Here is an 18,203-nt window from a genome sequence, read left to right as displayed (position 1 = left end):
GAAACATGTTTAAACACTAGTAGTCCTTCTAAAATGAAACTTGCTGTCTTGCGAATGTTTATTCAGTGCTATCCTGATGGTGAAATTAGGTGAAGAGCAAGCTGATACTCAGTGAATGAAAGCTATTGTAGGTATGTAACCTCTCAAGCTGGATTGAGTCCCACATGTAGAAATTCTGATTCTTACACATTGAATAAACTTTATAGAGGTAGATTTCAATGTTCTGATATTGTTTGGCTGTGTCCCCAGTCAAATCCCATCTTGAATTGTAGCTCCCATAATTCCCATGTGTTGTGAGAGGAACCCACCGGGAGGCAATTGAATCATGGGGGCAGTTTCCCCCATGTAATTCTTGTGGTAGTGAATAAGCCTCATGAGATCTGATGACTTTATAAGGGGTTTCCTCTTTTCGCTTGGCTCCCATTCTCTCTTGCCTACCACCATGGAAGACATGCCTTTCACTTTCCGCCATGATTGTGAGACCCCCTCCCAGCCACCTAGAACTGTGAGCCCATTAAACCTCTTTTTCTTCATAAATTACCCAGTCTCTGGTATGTCTTTATCCGCAGAGGGAAAATGAATACGTGTCCCATGAATATTTTAGAGGCTATTAGTGACTGACACAAAATACTTTATGAGTCATAATTTGTTGGGCCTCCTTCCTTAGTGATAAATCGAAATCCTTTTAATTCCAGTTAATTTATACAATTATTTTTGATCTCTAGTCCTATGTGTGAAGAAAAGAAGTTATGTTTAACTAATTAGCTGTTGTAGAAATGAATGATGCTAGTTGGCATGTTGGTGGCATTTAAATTACTATGGATCCTAAAAAGTAAAAATGAAATTGCAGGGGGAGACTTCCACTCTAAAAGGTAAAAAGAGCCAAAGACATAGGAAGCAGGTGGTGACTCAGGTCATTCCAGAAACTACGGCAAGAGTCGAACATAGTAAACTCGGCACCGCATCAAAATAAAATCACCTAAGATACAGTGGCTCCTGGCTCCTTTAATTTAGAAATTGTTGTTAGATTGTCCTTAATATGGATTGTTGCTTAATGACAGTTAAGATTAAAGAACTTCAGCTATTATTATAAGAATGCTGTCCATTTTCCTATTAGAAAGTAGACCATTTTGAGCGTAGATGGGTATCTTGTAGAATTTTTTCCTATTTCATGCTTTTTTAAGTTTATCTAGTGACATTTGTTAAGTCAATAATAGCTGATTGTTAAAAACTAATTTTTAGTACTATTTATCCCGAGTCTTCTATTTTGGAGGCCTAAGTTGCCTGCTTTGCCAGACAAGTAAGTGGTACTGCAGGTTATTTGGTAAAAGTTAGGAGAGAATTATTTCAAAGTCTAAAACAAAATTGTCAAAATATGTCTTTGGAAACATGGCTCTAGATTTCAGAATTACCCAAACATAATAGTGCCCATTTTCCCAAGGACAATTTGAATAGTTTGGGCGGGTTTTATGCTGCTGTAACAAACAAACAAACAAAAAAAATAAAATGCAACTCAGTTGCTTAAGAAAACAGAATTCATCTGTTGTTTAGAAAAGTTAGCTGTGAAACTGAGAGAATCTTCACTGCAACTGTCCTCCATCAGGTGACTCAATGATTAGGATGATTCAGTCTTGTGGCTCTGCTGTCTCAAACGTATGCCTCCTCTACAATCTCCTTTGCAGAGGAAGAGAAACACTGAAAATGCACATAGAGGCTTTTTACCTCCTCTGCACAGAAGTGATATACTTTACTTCCATTTTCCCTTGGCCAGAAGTAATCCTATGACCCCACCTAACTGCAAGGTGGACGGAAAATATGATTTCCTATATGATCACTAAAGAAAGAAACCCAGATATTTATGCACACTAATAGTATCTCTCTAGAAATAGTATGATTTCTAATAGCCTATCCCAGCAAGCTAAAGGGAATTAATAAAAGGCTTAAAGCAAATGCTCATAATTTTAAATAACATTTCTTAAAAATAATAAATAAAAGCACATAATTATACAGGAAACATAAAATTAAGGTCCTTGAAGTAGGGGTCATGTCAAATCCTTTTTATATTACCCAATCCCTATCAGATGGTTTGTGAGAGAACGAACATATTAATAAATTCGTGAGAGTATGATTCCTTCCTTTGGTCAGTGAACACATGATTTATGTTCATATCATGTCAATTTACATCAGGATAGCATACTAGCAGTAATAACAAATTTAATAACTGTGTATAACGTTAAAATGAGCAAAGCATTTTGATATACTATATGCTTAACAAGTCAAAACTCTGAGATTGGTATATACGTTTGGTTTGTTCTCTATAATTTAAATACATAACAACCTTGAAAAACCTAACATCATTTTAACACAAAACATTTAATTTTTGAGGGGAGAGTAGTTCAAAACATTGGAATATTTTGGCACATATAAAAGAAATATACTTTTTAAACTCTCTAGATGGAAATAGCATTCAATTCTTGGAAAATATAATAGTATATTTGAATTACTTTGTATTATTTGAAATATATTGTATGACTAATGCTAAGCACATGAATTTAATTTGCAAGTTACCTGTAATATTGTTTTAAAAAATCAGGACAGCCAAACTTGCATAAAATTGGCATTAGAAAACTGAGAACACTAATGAGGAAATGAAATAGTCATTAATCATCATTGTGTGACTGCAGAAGGATTAAGTGGGTTTCTATAGATTTTGCTTCACTTATTAATGACATGGTTTTACATATATAAAAGATATAAAAGACATGTATACATATATCTAACATTGGGGCATGGGCTGTGACAATTTATTTTCCCTTGGATTTAAAGTAATCATCTCTGAAGTTTTCTCAATAACTACGTAAGTACAAAAGATAAAATCTCATTTTAACCAGCTATATATTAACTTTCTTAAGGGCTCCAGATCAGGGTTATTACTCAAATATATGCAGAATTGGGTTTTATTAAAAACTTACTAGTGCAATAGCATCTCAATATAGTCTTTGGAGTCCAAGAGATAGACTGAAATCTCAGCATCTTGATTCATTGTGAGACTGTAGATGAACTAATTAAGCCCTCTGACCATTAGTCTCATCTCTAAAGTGATATCAAAATGTCCTTTACAAAGTGAGATTAGAAGCATGAAATGAGAATACACAGATAATGCACCTAGCATTGCACCTACCAAACGGTGAAAGCTTGACAATTCAAATTCTCTTTGAGTGTACATCACGGTGCATGTTATTATTTTGACCTCTTAAAAGGTCCAACATCCAGGTGCAGAAAATAAAATACATGAATTGGAACAAATCGCCACAATTACACACACAGATACAAAATTCAATGATTCGTAAACATTAAACACATTACCTTATTTAAGTGAAAAAAAAATGCTGCAATAAGATTTTCTGTAAATATTTTACCTGCTATGTGGAAAGTGTCAGTTCTTTATTCTGAAGTAAAGCTGGTATTTAGTTTCAGAGTAAATTTTTTTTAGCTTGAGAATTATATCATAATTTAATGGAGTATATTTTAATGTATTTAATTTGGAATCTAAATTTGCATATTATAATTTGTATTTCAATACTACTCTGGTTTGAATTTTACATTTATTTTCTTTTCTCTCAAATGGCACTCAGTTTTGTAGAGTGTACCATGATAATTCAGGATGTTTTAGAGATTTTATTAACAATCCTTTACGTTCACAGCATTGTTTTCTTTGAAAATGATAATTAGAAGCAAACAATTATAGAAATGAAAATTTAAGGTTATTTTTTAAGCAAAGGTGAAATCCTAAATAGGTTAGTTAATTGAAAATATTGAGGAACTACTAAACATAGAGCAATGTGTTAGGTATGCTGCAGTAAAGAGAACAAGATGACATTGTTTCCTCATTTAACAAACTTGCAGAATTGCTGAGTAGAAAATATGTACACAACACAGGAACCTTAGAACATATGACAGTGTAAGGTAAAGGGCTATACTTTGTGATCTTAAAAACAAAGAGTTCAAGGAGAGGGGGAATCAAGGTACAATATTTAAAACAATGAAGACTTCCAGGAGAAAGTGGGACATGAATTTGGCCTTGAGGAATGAATAGAAAATGGGGATCTGAGCAGATACACTGATCATGCTGTTCACAGAAGCAGAAATAGTGATGGTGGGGTTTGTGAAGGGAGAAAACAGAACAACCTTATTAGCTTTGAGATTTCTGGGATGTACTGAAGAAAGATTGCTTTTGGATAAGTGTGGCAATACTTAATTGTATAACTTGTATACCAAACTGGGGGAAGAAAGCTCAAAAATTTTCCCAGACTGGTCACATTAAAAAACAAATAGATAAACAGGAGAATACATGTTGTTTTAGAATCTATCACCTGGTAGTATATAAAGAATGGATTTGAAATAAGATATATTAGAAGATAGAAACCACCCAAAAGATCATTTTGGCCATCCAGAATTGGAAATTCATACTGACAATTTAAATGAAAAATGATGGAATTTAGACAAAAGGACAATTACAGGAGGAGGGTCCAGATCCACCTTTTGCAACTAAGGAAAGCTTTAGGATGGAAAAAGTATACAGGGCCTCTAGGATTTGTTATGATAGAAATGGGGAGGCAAAATTTCTACTACCTAAAAGACCCCAGTTCCTCAATAAATGCATAAGCAAAGCTTTCCATTTGCAGAAAGTGCTAAGGGAGATGGGAGGCTAACCCTCATCCTCATTTTGAGGCTAAATATTGGCTAATTTTTTGATGAATACTTTTAAAAATCATTAAGGCAGCCAGGGACCGTGGTGTGACTCTGTTGTCTCAGCGATTCTGGAGGCCAAGGTAGGAGGATTGCTTAACCCAGGAGGCCAGCATGGTCAACACAGTGAAACCTTGTTTCAAAAAAAAAATTACTAAGAAAAAATACAATTTCAAGTTTTTTTTGTTCATATTTATGGTTAAATATGAAGGACTGAATTCATCATTGTGAATAGATATTTCTTTGTTTGGCAGAAATTTCTAGGTACAACTCTCCAAAGGTAATGCAAAATTCTACTCAGGCCTAGTAAAAGCCTGCACAATGAAGGGCTAAACTAGTCTCTCAGTAAACAAGCTTGCCTTCACTGTGGGCTGGTTAAAGTTACAACAGAATATTTTCATGTCAGCTTATTCTTCACATATCTTGCAGGGCTCAAATATGAGGAATAAGACAGAGAGAAACATGTCAAAATGTATTCTTCTAGGAGAGATGCAGACCCCTATGGTACATGGTGCACTGATGATGGAGAGAAACAAAGTACACATCTCTGTGGGAAAGGCACCATTCAGTAGCTTTCTTAGTGATGAGATCTGATATACAATTTTAAGTTTTCTGTTTGTGTGAAATAATTCTGTTTAACCTCAAGTCTTCAGTACTGTTTGTTCAACATGACAGCTTACTATCAAATGTGGTACTGTTTGGTGGGAAGTGTGAACTTGAAGGATGAAACTGGCATGGAAATGAAATGATTATAAGATATTGAGAAATTCTGAAATCATTTGGTTTCAGAAAGATAATGAACAACAGCAAGGAGATACTGGACCTTCAATGATCTCCCAGTCCAATCCAGCAATACCCAGTTATTACTAAATAATGGAGTACAAGACTGTATTCCTTCAGTCCATCAGGCTGGAATCTCATTCTTGGTTCAGTATTATAGAAAGGGTCACTTAATCAGGCGAGTTGGGATATCCAGTCTACACAGGTATCTAAGCTAGAGATTTCTTCATAGTATTAAGTGAGATAAAATGTTTTATAATCTTGTATACACTCAGAACATAGTAGGATCCCAATGTATGAATTGGACGGTGAGCAATATTTCAATAATATTTGAAGAAAAAAGGACTGGGTGCATTCGAACATGAATACAAAGCTGCTGTTTGGAAAAATACACGACGTCACAGAAAACCTCCTATCTCAACCAATTCAGCTTTATCATCCCTATAATGCATGTCCCAGGAAAATGCTGTAAGAATTTTAAGAGTTTCCATGTGGAAAAGATCAGTGCCTTCAGTGTATTTCTAACTTTATAACATGTAAATTATACTATCAGCATTGCACTACTGAAAAACTTTTAAACACCCAATTTTTGTGTCAGCTCATCTTTGGTTTTTATCTTGCTTCTGCGTTTGATCTATTTTTAAAGAAAAATTTTCAGACTGATACTTTCCACATTTTACCTGCATAATCCTCCTTCCTGTATCACAAACTCTTTCTGTGGGGATTTTAGTTTCCTTAAGAAACAAATGTTCCCTCTGTTTGGAATGTTCTCCTAACTCATGAAGTTGAATCTCCAAGAAGTATTTGAACTTACCAGATTGTCTTATATGGGTTAAGATGTAATTGATCTTTTCTAACTGTCCTTATGAGTGTCAAACTCAGAAGATGGAAAGGAGGGGAGAATTTTTTTTAAGGATTAAGTCTGACACAGAAATAAAAAGATACTCCAAAGAACAATGACAAACGAAATAAAAATATCAGAAGGTTGAGAGTCCCAAAGAAAAAAGTATCTTACCAGATTTTTGAAGTTACCAGACAATCCAGGAGTCCAAGCCTGATGAAAAGCAAAACAGACAAAAAACAGAAAACAAGAGGTTTTGTTTTAGAAAAATGGACAATAAAATGTTATAATCCTACAACATTATTCTACTTACAAGTACTGCCGACTGAATAAATACTTTAGGACATAATTTCTGTAGACAAAAATGTGTCTTTCACTTCAACTGAAGTGTTTAACCTTATACTGTGCAATTAAAACAAGCAATAAAAGGTAATGTTCTGGCTCCAGAAAATATTTTTTCCAATTATTTAGGTGACTATAATAATTTGGTTAATTCTCTAAGTTCTCAAAGAAGGGAGATTATTATTAAATGCACATGAAGGGCCGGGCGCGGTGGCTCAAGCCTGTAATCCCAGCACTTTGGGAGGCTGAGGCGGGCGGATCACGAGGTCAGGAGATCGAGACCATCCTGGCTAACACGGTGAAACCCCGTCTCTACTAAAAATACAAAAAAAAAAACTAGCCGGGCGCGGTGGCGGGCGCCTGTAGTCCCAGCTACTCGGGAGGCTGAGGCAGGAGAATGGCGTAAACCCGGGAGGCGGAACTTGCAGTGAGCTGAGATCCGGCCACTGCACTCCAGCCTGGGTGACAGAGCAAGACTCCGTCTCAAAAAAAAAAAAAAAAAAAAAAAAAAAAAAAAAAAAAAAAAAAAAAAAATGCACATGAAATTCTCCAGTAATTAGTACATGCATTTGATGATTTTATGGGAGAAGCAGACCAAAGTTTCATTTTAAAAAAACTTTTCCCATTTTTCAGGTTTCTGCTGGCTATGACAATAATTACTTTTGGCTTTGATTTAGTTTTGAAAAGTAAAGCCATGAAAGATATTATAATGACAAAAATGAAAGCTTTTTAATTTTTAAATGATAGTAAAATGCAGCCTCTATTTTTTAAAGGTGTTTGAAGTTCAAATGAAAGGCAATATCTGAACAGCACAAATTCCCAAGAGGAGACCCAGCACCTGCCATGGGATACAAAGGTTTTATAAATATTGTCTTGTGTAAAGGCAATGGCAAACATTGTGAGGCCTTTTGCAAATATGCCTGCCTGCTTGTGTTTGAGCAGAAATATTGAACTTCTAGCCATTACTATTATAAAATAAAGGAGATTATTCTTTAAACATTTGATGGTAGCCTTTTCTTTTTGCCTTGGGAATCAAGTTTGAAATTACACATTGTATGAGTAGTAAAACACATGTCTTTCTTTGAAAGAGAATGGAGAACACAGTAAGTGTGAAAAGGAGTTGACACTATTGTGTGCGGTTTTATATGTGCATATGAATATGTGTCTGCATCTTATTGTCAGAAAATTTAAATTAGGTGATTTCTGTTGGGCCAGAATAATCTCTATAATGCTAGACTACTAATTGGTAACAAATTGCCCAGAAGAAAGTTATTAATATTCCTTCTCTAGGGTCCAAAATCATTTGAGAAGATCAATGCTTCACTTTTGAAGAGCAAGTAATGGATCTTGTGGTATTATTTACAGAGCTTACTGAATTCTCTAGCCTGGCTTCAAAGGTGTAAAATGGATGATCTCTTAGAAACTTTTGTCCATGGATCTTAGTTCTATTAATGACCTTGGAAAATAATCTGATAAATTCTTTTATTTTCATATTTTAAGTTATTTCTTTGTGGTGAGATATAATCCACAAAAGATTTGCAAAAATACAAATGCATACAGCTCAATAAATTATCACAAAGTCAATGCTCATGTAATTATTATTACAAGATAAAGAACTTGAAGATAACCACTACACAGAAGCCTGTGGCTTGTTCTGTCACACTGGGTAAGTTTGTATGTATACACAGAGATGCATGCACAGATATTTGTAATCATGCTGCATTAATGTCTCATGTTCATCACAACTTTGCAAGGCATTTGAATGCACATTACCAGGGAGGGACAACACGTTGAACATATCATATGATGTCATTGGATATATCATACACTGTAATCTCAGTAAACTATTAATTACATGTGTTTGTCAAAGTATCTGGATTTTTTTGTCCAGCCTATGGTTTTAAGTTTTAAACTTTAGTTGGAATCATGTACTACATCTCTCTGTGTTTAGTTTCTTTCCCTTAATATCTTATTTGTGAGATTCATTCATCTGGTTGCTCATAACTGCAGTTAGTTTTCATTACTCTATAGTATTCCATTGGATAAATATTCTACAATTTACATACTCATTCCACTACTGGCAGCTATGTGGATTGTTTCCACTTTGGGATTATTATGAATTACCCTACCATAAGCATCCTTTGTTAAGAGTGAGATTAGTAGGTCAGAAAATACACCTATGTTCTACTTTAGCAAATAATTTAAATAGTGTTACGAGAATTGCCATTGTTGCACGTTTCCCAGAAAATATTTCTTTTCTGCTTAATTTTAGCCATCAGTGTACTATTTAGTGGAATATTTCCGTACTTTTCATTTACATTGCCTTCATTACAAATTTTATTGCATTTTCATATGTTTATTAGTCATTCATATGTAGTCATTTGAGAAGGTTCTTAAGTTATTTTTACCCATTTTATATGGGTAGTCTTTCCTTATCAATTCACAGAAGTGCTTTATGTATTCTAGATGTGAGTCCTTTGTTGGTTATATATTGTGAAAATCTGTTTCCTATTTCATGGCTTCCTCTTTTACTCGCTTATTATTTCTTATGTTGAACACCTATTGTTAATTTTAATGCAGTCCTATTGAATCTTTACTTATGCATGCCATTTATTACATAAAATAATCATATATACGCTTCTGTATTTGCTTCTAAAAATCTTTTTATATTATGATTTCTTTGCCTTTCACATCTAATCCAAAAATCTACCTGAAATTTATATTTTGAGCTGGGGTAAAGTTTCATTATTTTTCCAAATTGGTCCAGCAAAATTTATTCAAAATATGACATTTTCAAATTGCTCTACAATATTAGTCATGAATTCAGTACCCATACATCCTTGGCTCTGTTTCTAGACATTTGTGTGTTCCACTGAACAATTTGTCTATATTGTACTGTCTTACACAATATACCTAATAGCATTCTTTGATAGCTGGTAGAGTAGATTTTTCTACTCTTTCCTTCAATATAAGTGTGTTGACTTCTTATTATATTGACATAATTTACATAAAGTTTACTATTTTAAAATATACAATTCATTGTTTTTTCAGTATATTCAGTTTGTGCAAAGATAACTACTAATTCCAGAATGTTTCTAACACCTCAAAAGAAAGGTGTTAGCACCTACATGGTACCTATTAGCAGCCAATATCTGATTCTCTTGTATCTTCTTCCCCTGATAACTCCTACTCTACTATCTGGCTCTCTGGATTTGCCTATTCTGTACTTCATATAAATGGAATCACACAGCATGTGACCTTTTGTGTCTGGCTTAATTTAAAATATTTTTAAAGTCCATTTATACTGTAGCACATAATAGGACTTGATTCCTTTTGTTGCTAAAAAATATTTCATTGAATGGATATACCACATATTGGTTATCTATTCACTAGCTGAAGGACATTTAGGTTTTCATTTTTTTGCTATTATGAATAACAAAGCTATGAACATTCCTGTATGTGTTTTCTTGTGTGAACATTTGTTTACAGTCCCCTTGGGTATATACTTAGGAATTTCAGGGTCATCTGGTAATTCTAGGTTTGATGAACGGCCAAACTGTTTTCTACAGCAACTGCATCATTTCACATTCCCACTAGCAATGCATAAGGTTTATAATTTCTCCACATCCTTGCCAACACTTATTTTCTATTTTATTAAAAAAATCATAGCTATACGGTGGAGTGTGATGGATCTCACTGTAGTTTTAATTTTTGTCTCCCTAATGCCTAATGTTGAACATTCTTTTTTTCATATAGTTATTGCCCATTTGTTTATCTTCTTTGGAGAAATATGTATTAAAATTCTTCACTCACTTTTTTTTTTTTTTTTTTTTTTTTTTTTTTTTTTTTTTTTTTGAGATGGAATCTCTCTCTGTCACCAAGGTTAGAAGGCAGTGGCACCATCTTGGCTCACTGCAACCTCTGCCTCCTGGGTTCAAGTAATTCTCCTGTCCCAACCTCCTGGTGGGAATTCAGGCACATGCCACCATGCCTAATTTTTGTATTTTTAGTAGAGACGGGGTTTCACCATGTTGGCCAGGCTGGTCTCGAACTCCTGACCTCAAGTGATCTGCCTGCCTCAGCCTCCCAAAGTGCTGAGATTACAGGCGTGAGCCACTGCACCCTACCTCTTTGCTCACTTTTTAATTGGGCTGTTTTTTTTTATTGTTGAGTTCTAAGTGATCTCAATAATTTATTAGATATATGATTTGCAAGTATTTCCTCCCATTTTGTGTTGCCTTTCACTCTATGGTATTATTTAATTTATCCCAATAATGTAGAATTTTCTACATATAGCTTTACATCTTTCAGTAGGTACATTTTTATTTGATATTTTTATGTTATCAGACATGGTATTTTTATATTTATTACTTGTATATAGAAATGCATTTGATTTTCTATTGATCATTTAGGGAGGAACCTCAATAAAAAATCATGTATTAAAATAAATAATCTGGTACATCCCTTTCAATTTACTATCTACAGTCATACAATAATAGTTTTATCTAGTCCATTCAAATCCTTTAACTTTACTAAAAAGGCATGCATGTATGTATGCATTAATTCATGTGTATATGCATATATATATTTTGCATTCGTGCATTTAACAAGAACACCAACATAACACTGAATAGAAGTGGTGATACTGGGCATCCTTGTCTTTATTTCAAAAGGAACCACTGCTACTAAGTGTGATATTTGTTGTAAGTGTTTGCTAGATATTTTTATACCATAATAAGAAAGCACACTTCTATTAGAATGTTAATAATAAAGGGTTTTTCTGTTGTCCATTACATTACTTAAATAGTTATATAATTACTTTGAGTGTCTTTTTCTTGCTCTTCTCATCTTTAAGTTGTATTTTTCTAGAAATTTTATTCAAAATTCCATGTTTTTAGAAAAGTAATTTCTAACATCCTCTCAATATCCTTTTAATATCGTCAGGGTTTATAGTGATTTAACTGACATTAGCTTTTCTTGAATCCTCTATTTTTTTACTTGGCAAGTTGCATTACTATTACTTTCATCAGTTCATTTTTAAAAACCAAATGTGGTTTTGTTGATCCTCTCTGTTGTATGCAGTATAATATATAGTATTTTCCATTATATTACCTTCTGATTTTTTTTTTTTTTTTTTTTTTTTGAGACCGAGTCTCACGCTGTTGCCCAGGCTGGAGTGCAGTGGCGCCATCTCGGCTCACTGCAAGCTCCGCCTCCCGGGTTCCCGCCATTCTCCTGCCTCAGCCTCCTGAGTAGCTGGGACTACAGGCGCCTGCCACCGCGCCCGGCTAATTTTTTGTATTTTTAGTAGAGACGGGGTTTCACTGTGGTCTCCATCTCCTGACCTTGTGATCCGCCCGCCTCGGCCTCCCAAAGTGCTGGGATTACAGGCTTGAGCCACCGCGCCCGGCCGCTTCTGATATTTATTATTTATCTTCTTTTGTATTTGAGATAAATGTGCTGTTTTCTTCCTAACTTGTTGAGATACTTATATTGTTTTTCTGCCTTTTTCATACATATATGTATATATTTATGTGTATATATATAAAAATTACAGGTTTCACTTGCAATATTGGTTTTCACTTTGAAACAGCATTTTAATTTGTATTCATTTCTAAATATTTTCAAGTTGAGTTTTTAAGAAATTCCAAAAATACAAATTTCTATGTTTTAAATTTCCTAATATCTGAAAATTTTCTAGCTCAAATTAATTTGTACACAAAGCACTTACTCTATATGATCTCAATCCTCTGAATGTATTGAAACTTGCTTTAGGATTCAGCATCTGGTCATTTTTCATGAATGCTCTGTATGTACTTAAAATTATATTGTATAATTACATACATAAATTACCTTAAATGTGTTGATCTTGTGGTCTGTTCAAATATTAGAAGATGCATGTTATCATATCCCACCATGATTTGGCATTTTTTCCCTGTAAGCTCCATCATTTTTCCTCGTTATGTATATTAGCCGTTAAGAAATATATAAACATTTGAAATTTTCATAGTCTTTTGTTCAATATACTATTATGAAGTTGTTCTATTTTATCTCTAAAACCACTTTTTTTGTGTGTTTTTGTTTTTGTTTTTGTTGTTTTGGAGACGGAGTCTGGCTCTGTTGCTCAGACTGGAGTGCAGTGGTGGGATCTCGGCTCACTGCAAGCTCCGCCTCCTGGGTTCATGCCATTCTCCTGCCTCAGCCTCCTGAGTAGCTGGGGCTACAGGCACCCGCCACCAGGCCCGGCTAATTTCTTTTTGTATGTTTAGTAGAGACGGGGTTTCACCGTTTTAGCCAGGATGGTCTCGATCTGACCTCGTGATCCGCCCGCCTTGGCCGCCCAAACTGCTGGGATTACAGGCTTGAGCCACCGCGCCCAGCCTCTAAAACCACTTTTATTTATTTCTAAGTCGGTTTTGTTTGAAATTAATAGACCCGTATCAGTATTTTCCTTTTTCTTCTCAATACAAGAGTAAATAATTTTAGTGGAAAGTATTACATGTTAAAGTAAATTCTTGGACTGTAAATTCACTAGTGGAAGCTATCAGCTCTTCGAAGGAAAGTCAACGAATGCTTTGACTGGAGTGAATAGATATTCTAAACGAGAAAATAGCATATGAAACAACATAGATGGTAGTATATTCTGTGTGGCTGGAGTCTGAGATTCATGGTGGAAATAGATATAACCAACACTGGAAACTGGAATTTGAGACCAGATTTGAAAGACTTGATAATGGAAAGACTTTGGTAGTTGGCAATTTGAAGATAAGGCAAATAAGGTGTGGGTCAACTGGGTGATGATGACCTTCACTAAAACAAAGCAATATGAAGAAGTGGAAGAGGAATATAAAGTAAAATTTAAATGTATTGAGTTTGAAGACGCTATAGCTTTTTCTGGGTACATAGTTCTGAAATCTGGACATGTAGATCTGTGGCTCAGGAGAATGTTACAAAGTGGAGGTACAGATTTGGAATTAGTACTTTAGTGATAGAAGAAACATGGGAGAAAAGAAGGACACAAAATTAATGACCAATAATAGATACACAGGCAATAAATGAAATTTAAGACATAGTTTTTTTTTAAAGCAGTAGTATCACTTTTTTTTTTAATGAACTTTACAAGTTAACAACAAAAATCCAGAAATGTTTGAGTTGGCTTTTTTTTTTTTATGATTACACTTGTAAATTCTGGGATACATGTGCAGAACATGCAGGTTTGTTACATAGGTATACACATGCCATGGTGGTTTGCTGCACCCATCAACCCATCATCTACATTAGGTATTTCTCCTAATGCTATCCCTCCCGTAGCCCCCCAGTCCCCAACAGGCCCCAGTGTGTGATGTTCCCCTCCCTGTATCCATGTGTTCTCATTGTTCAATTCCCACCTATGAGTGATAACATGCAGTGTCTGGTTTTCTTTTCCTGTGTTTGCTGAGAATGATGATTTCCAGCTTCATCCATGTCCCTGCAAAGGACATGAACTCATTCTTTTTTATGGCTGCATAGTATTCCATGGTGTCTGTGTACCATATTTTCTTTATCCAGTCTGTCATTGATGGACATTTGGGTTGGTTCCAAGTCTTTGCTATTGGGAACAGTGCTGCAGTAAACATACATGTGCATGTTTTTTTATAGTGGAATGATTTATAATTCTTTGGGTATATACCCAGTAATGCGATTGTTGGGTCAAATGGTATTTCCGGTTCTAGATCTTTGAGGAATCACCACACTGTATTCCACAATGGTTGAACTAATTTACACTCCCACCAACAGTGTAGAAACATGCCTATTCCTCCACATTCTCTCCAGCATCTGTTGTTTCCTGAGTTTTTAATGATTGCCATTCTAACTAGTGTGAAATGGTATCTCATTGTGGTTTTGATTTGCATTTCTCTAACGACCAGTGATGATGAGCTTCTTCCGTACATTTGTTGGCTGCATAAATGTCTTCTTTTGAGAAGTGTCTGTTCAAATTAAATTAGTAAAATTGGCTGAGAAACTTAAGAAAGAGATGTGCAAGGAAGGAGCATGAATGATGGGGACCAAGAACAAGATTGTCAACAATGTGGAATGTTCTTCAGTGAGCATTTTTCAAGAGCATGTAAAAATAAATGTGTCCTTCACTTTCACCTTTAGTAGATAAATGTATGCAGAATACTCAAATTAGAAGCATCATGCATTCAGTGATAAATGGTAATTTATAGAAATATAATTGTAATTACATGTATGATTTTCTTTTTTGTAATTTTGATGAAGAAAGGAAGAAAAGGGCATTATTCATACCTTTTCAGAATGAGATATGGGTTAAGGAAAGGTAGTTCTTGTTTAGGAACATGTTATGCTAAAACTTTGAGGTCATCAGAGAGTCTGAGCCATATTCTTTGTCAACCTTTAAAAAAAAACATGGTATGTTCCTTTTTTCATCTCAAATATGTAACAACTAGACTTTTATACCTAGACCTTAGTGTTTCCACTTAGATACACCTGTTATAAATATCAACTCTTTCTTTCCTCTACTAGCTTCTTTTGACCAAGATGTGTAATTCAAATGACATATCTGTGGGATCATATTCATCTACTTTTGCTAAAATCGCAAGGTTTTGTTTTGTTGTTATACATACTCATTATACTGGCATACAGAGACCTAAAATCAATTCTACTGTTACTATCTTTCTTTAGTTTCTTCCTTTCTAATAATTAATAGCCATGATTGTACTTCTATGTCATACCAATTTCTCCAAATGATGTGTATTTTTACTTTCTTATTTATATAATTTATCTTGTCCTTTCCGTTATGCTTTTTGGGATACTCAGTTCCCACATATCCTTACCTTCTCTCTACATCCCCCTGCAATGGCTCTTGATCCATAGGCTCTCAAACAGTGTTTAAAAAATAAATATGTGTGGATAATAAAAATTCATTCATAAATAAAACGATTTTATATAAATGTAAAATCACAAGCCAAACACATATTTCAGATCCTTTGGAGGGAGGCAGCCATGTTATGAGTCCAAGAGGACTGGAACCAAAATGTCACAGTTTGTGTTCTGACTTTACTGATTTTTAGTTGCAGTAATTTGCATAATTTGCCTAACCTTCAGTTTTCTTATCTATAAACAGAAGATCCTTTTTCTTCTTTTTTTTTTTTTGAGACGGAGTCTCCCTCTGTCGCCCAGGCTGGAGTGCAGTGGCCGGATCTCAGCTCACTGCAAGCTCTGCCTCCCAGGTTTACACCATTCTCCTGCCTCAGCCTCCTGAGTAGCTGGGACTACAGGCGCCCGCCACCTCGCCTGGCTAATTTTTTTGTATTTTTTAGTTTCACCGTGTTAGCCAGGATGGTCTCGATCTCCTGACCTCGTGATCTGCCGGTCTCGGCCTCCCAAAGTGCTGGGATTACAGACTTGAGCCACCGCGCCCGGATAAACAGAAGATCTTAATGCCTAGCTCTAATTACCCAACTCAGTAATGTTATAAGGATTAAATAAGTTATTCCTATGAAGGCACCTAGGTCAGTGCTTGAACTCAAGTGAGGCCTCAATATTAGATAATCCTGGACTTAATGGACCATCTGACCTCCCTAAGAGCCCATTTCTCTGGCACCATAAACCATGACCTATTTCTTGACACTACCTGTTCACAATCCACACCCTCTTCCTTTTCCAAAGGAATGACCTGTAACTGTCATGATAAGACAGAAGAAGAAATGAAAACACTCCTTTGGAACCCCATACTCCAAGTCTTACTGCTTTGTACCAAAAACTTTAGTCACTATACACACACACACACACACACACACACACACACACACACACAATTTATACTGACTGTATAAATTTCCCTCCAAAAAATTAAGAGTGGGTTTGATGATTTCTATTGGACTCTCAATAAGGTCTTGAATTTTTATCCAAGAAGAAAATATGCAGGCTAATTGATCAAATAAATCTATATATTGTAGCCTCTCTACTCCTTATAGAAACAGTGACATTAAATAATCTACACCTCCTATATCCTAAAATGTACATGTTCTACAAAATGCATCTGAGTGGGCAGCATCTTGATGAAGTCATTCTGTTTGTAAGACTTTTACATATACTACTTCAACTTAACAGCATTTCTGTAAGCCTAGGAATTTTCTTGCATTAATACTTATTACCACCATTTTGAATAGGCATTTTAACTCATTTGAGGAGATTTAGTTCAACCTTCTAAATGATCACACTTCCCAAACAAGTCATAATCAACGATATATTGTAAAGGAGATTCATGCAATTATCTACAAGTCTTCTAATTGGAAATAGACATATTACCTTTCTTTTGGAGGTAAACCAGAGTTGTTTTACAGTAGAGTGGCTGCAATTGAGGCAAACGATTTAAGTAAAAACAAATGGGTTTTATACACTTTGCATGTAGATGTTGAGGACTGAATATATTGTTATCAATTTTGTTAGTTATTTAACTCTGCAAGAATAAGTTTGAAAATTTAATGACCAGTGATACATTTTCCATAGTGAACTTACAGAACTTATCTCAATTTAGTTAAAATAGCTCTAATTTGTTTACATAAGGTTCCTATTTTAATATCCATAACCTTTGCTATTGTAGCAATGACTTCTCTAATGACATAAGTGAACACTACCTAAATTTTACTTGGAAGAAAAGTGCTACTGTCACAAATACTTTCTGAAATATACATATACATAAATATGTCATCGAGTATATGTATGTTGAATAAAAAAGTAAAAAAGTAAATAAATTAATGAAGAATAGAAATTAATAAAAGAATATAAATTTCCTCGCCTGGTATGCTTGATAATTAGTAAGGGCTAGATAAATACTAACGATTAATATAAACTACATCATAATCTAATTCATCACACAGCTTTTATGTAAGCCCTCCAGCAATTTTAATAATACCAACAATTTTACAACTATAAATATGTGCTTGAGTGTATCATTTGCATGCCGTTCTAATGCTGCCCTGGAATATTATCTATATATCAGAAATCAATAGAAAGTGTGTTCTTGAATCTCATTTCCATAATCAACAAGCTAATTCAAATTCATATAGAGCAAATAGGTGATTTTGACTGAAACATTTTTTAATGTCTTTAAAAAAGTGGATTGATAAAGTACTTTAAACATGAAAAGTAACTTAATTATTAAAAATTATAATTATAAAAATAGTTAACAAGAAGAAAAAACTCAAAATTCAGATATTTTTAAAACACTACAGTTTATCATGTCTCTATTTTTTCTGGTGCAATTTTTATAATATGAAATTGTGTGGCTGTTGTTTCAATGCAATGGGGAAACAAAACAGCCTTAAATGCTGTGGACTATGCTAAATATGAACTTATTTTCAAGGAATAATTCAGTAATTCTGACTACTTTTTGTTGTTAAACTGTTTCCTAGAAGTGAAATGAAGGCTTCAGTCCCACCAGAGGAAAGTAGCACAAAGGTTTCCTTTCTCTTTCTTCCACCAAAAT

At 34.5% G+C, this 18,203-nt stretch overlaps 1 protein-coding gene across 35 annotated transcripts in view; it reads right to left on the bottom strand.

Moving 5' to 3' along the window:
- PTPRD (protein tyrosine phosphatase receptor type D) overlaps positions 1 to 18,203 on the bottom strand; it is a 2,337,809-nt gene that overhangs the window by 1,434,814 nt on the left and 884,792 nt on the right. For all 35 annotated transcript variants that reach the window (XM_050761934.1, XM_050761936.1, XM_050761930.1 and 32 more), the window contains exon 6: positions 6,545 to 6,583. The gene's annotated coding sequence lies outside the window, so the exon portion shown is untranslated. The remainder of the gene's footprint in view (positions 1 to 6,544; positions 6,584 to 18,203) is intronic.

Source organism: Macaca thibetana, chromosome 15 (assembly GCF_024542745.1).
Source record: "Macaca thibetana thibetana isolate TM-01 chromosome 15, ASM2454274v1, whole genome shotgun sequence".
Classification (NCBI taxonomy): Eukaryota; Metazoa; Chordata; class Mammalia; order Primates; family Cercopithecidae; genus Macaca; species Macaca thibetana.
The sequence above is the reverse complement of the archived record's forward strand: the minus strand, read 5'-3'. Positions and strand labels throughout refer to the sequence as shown.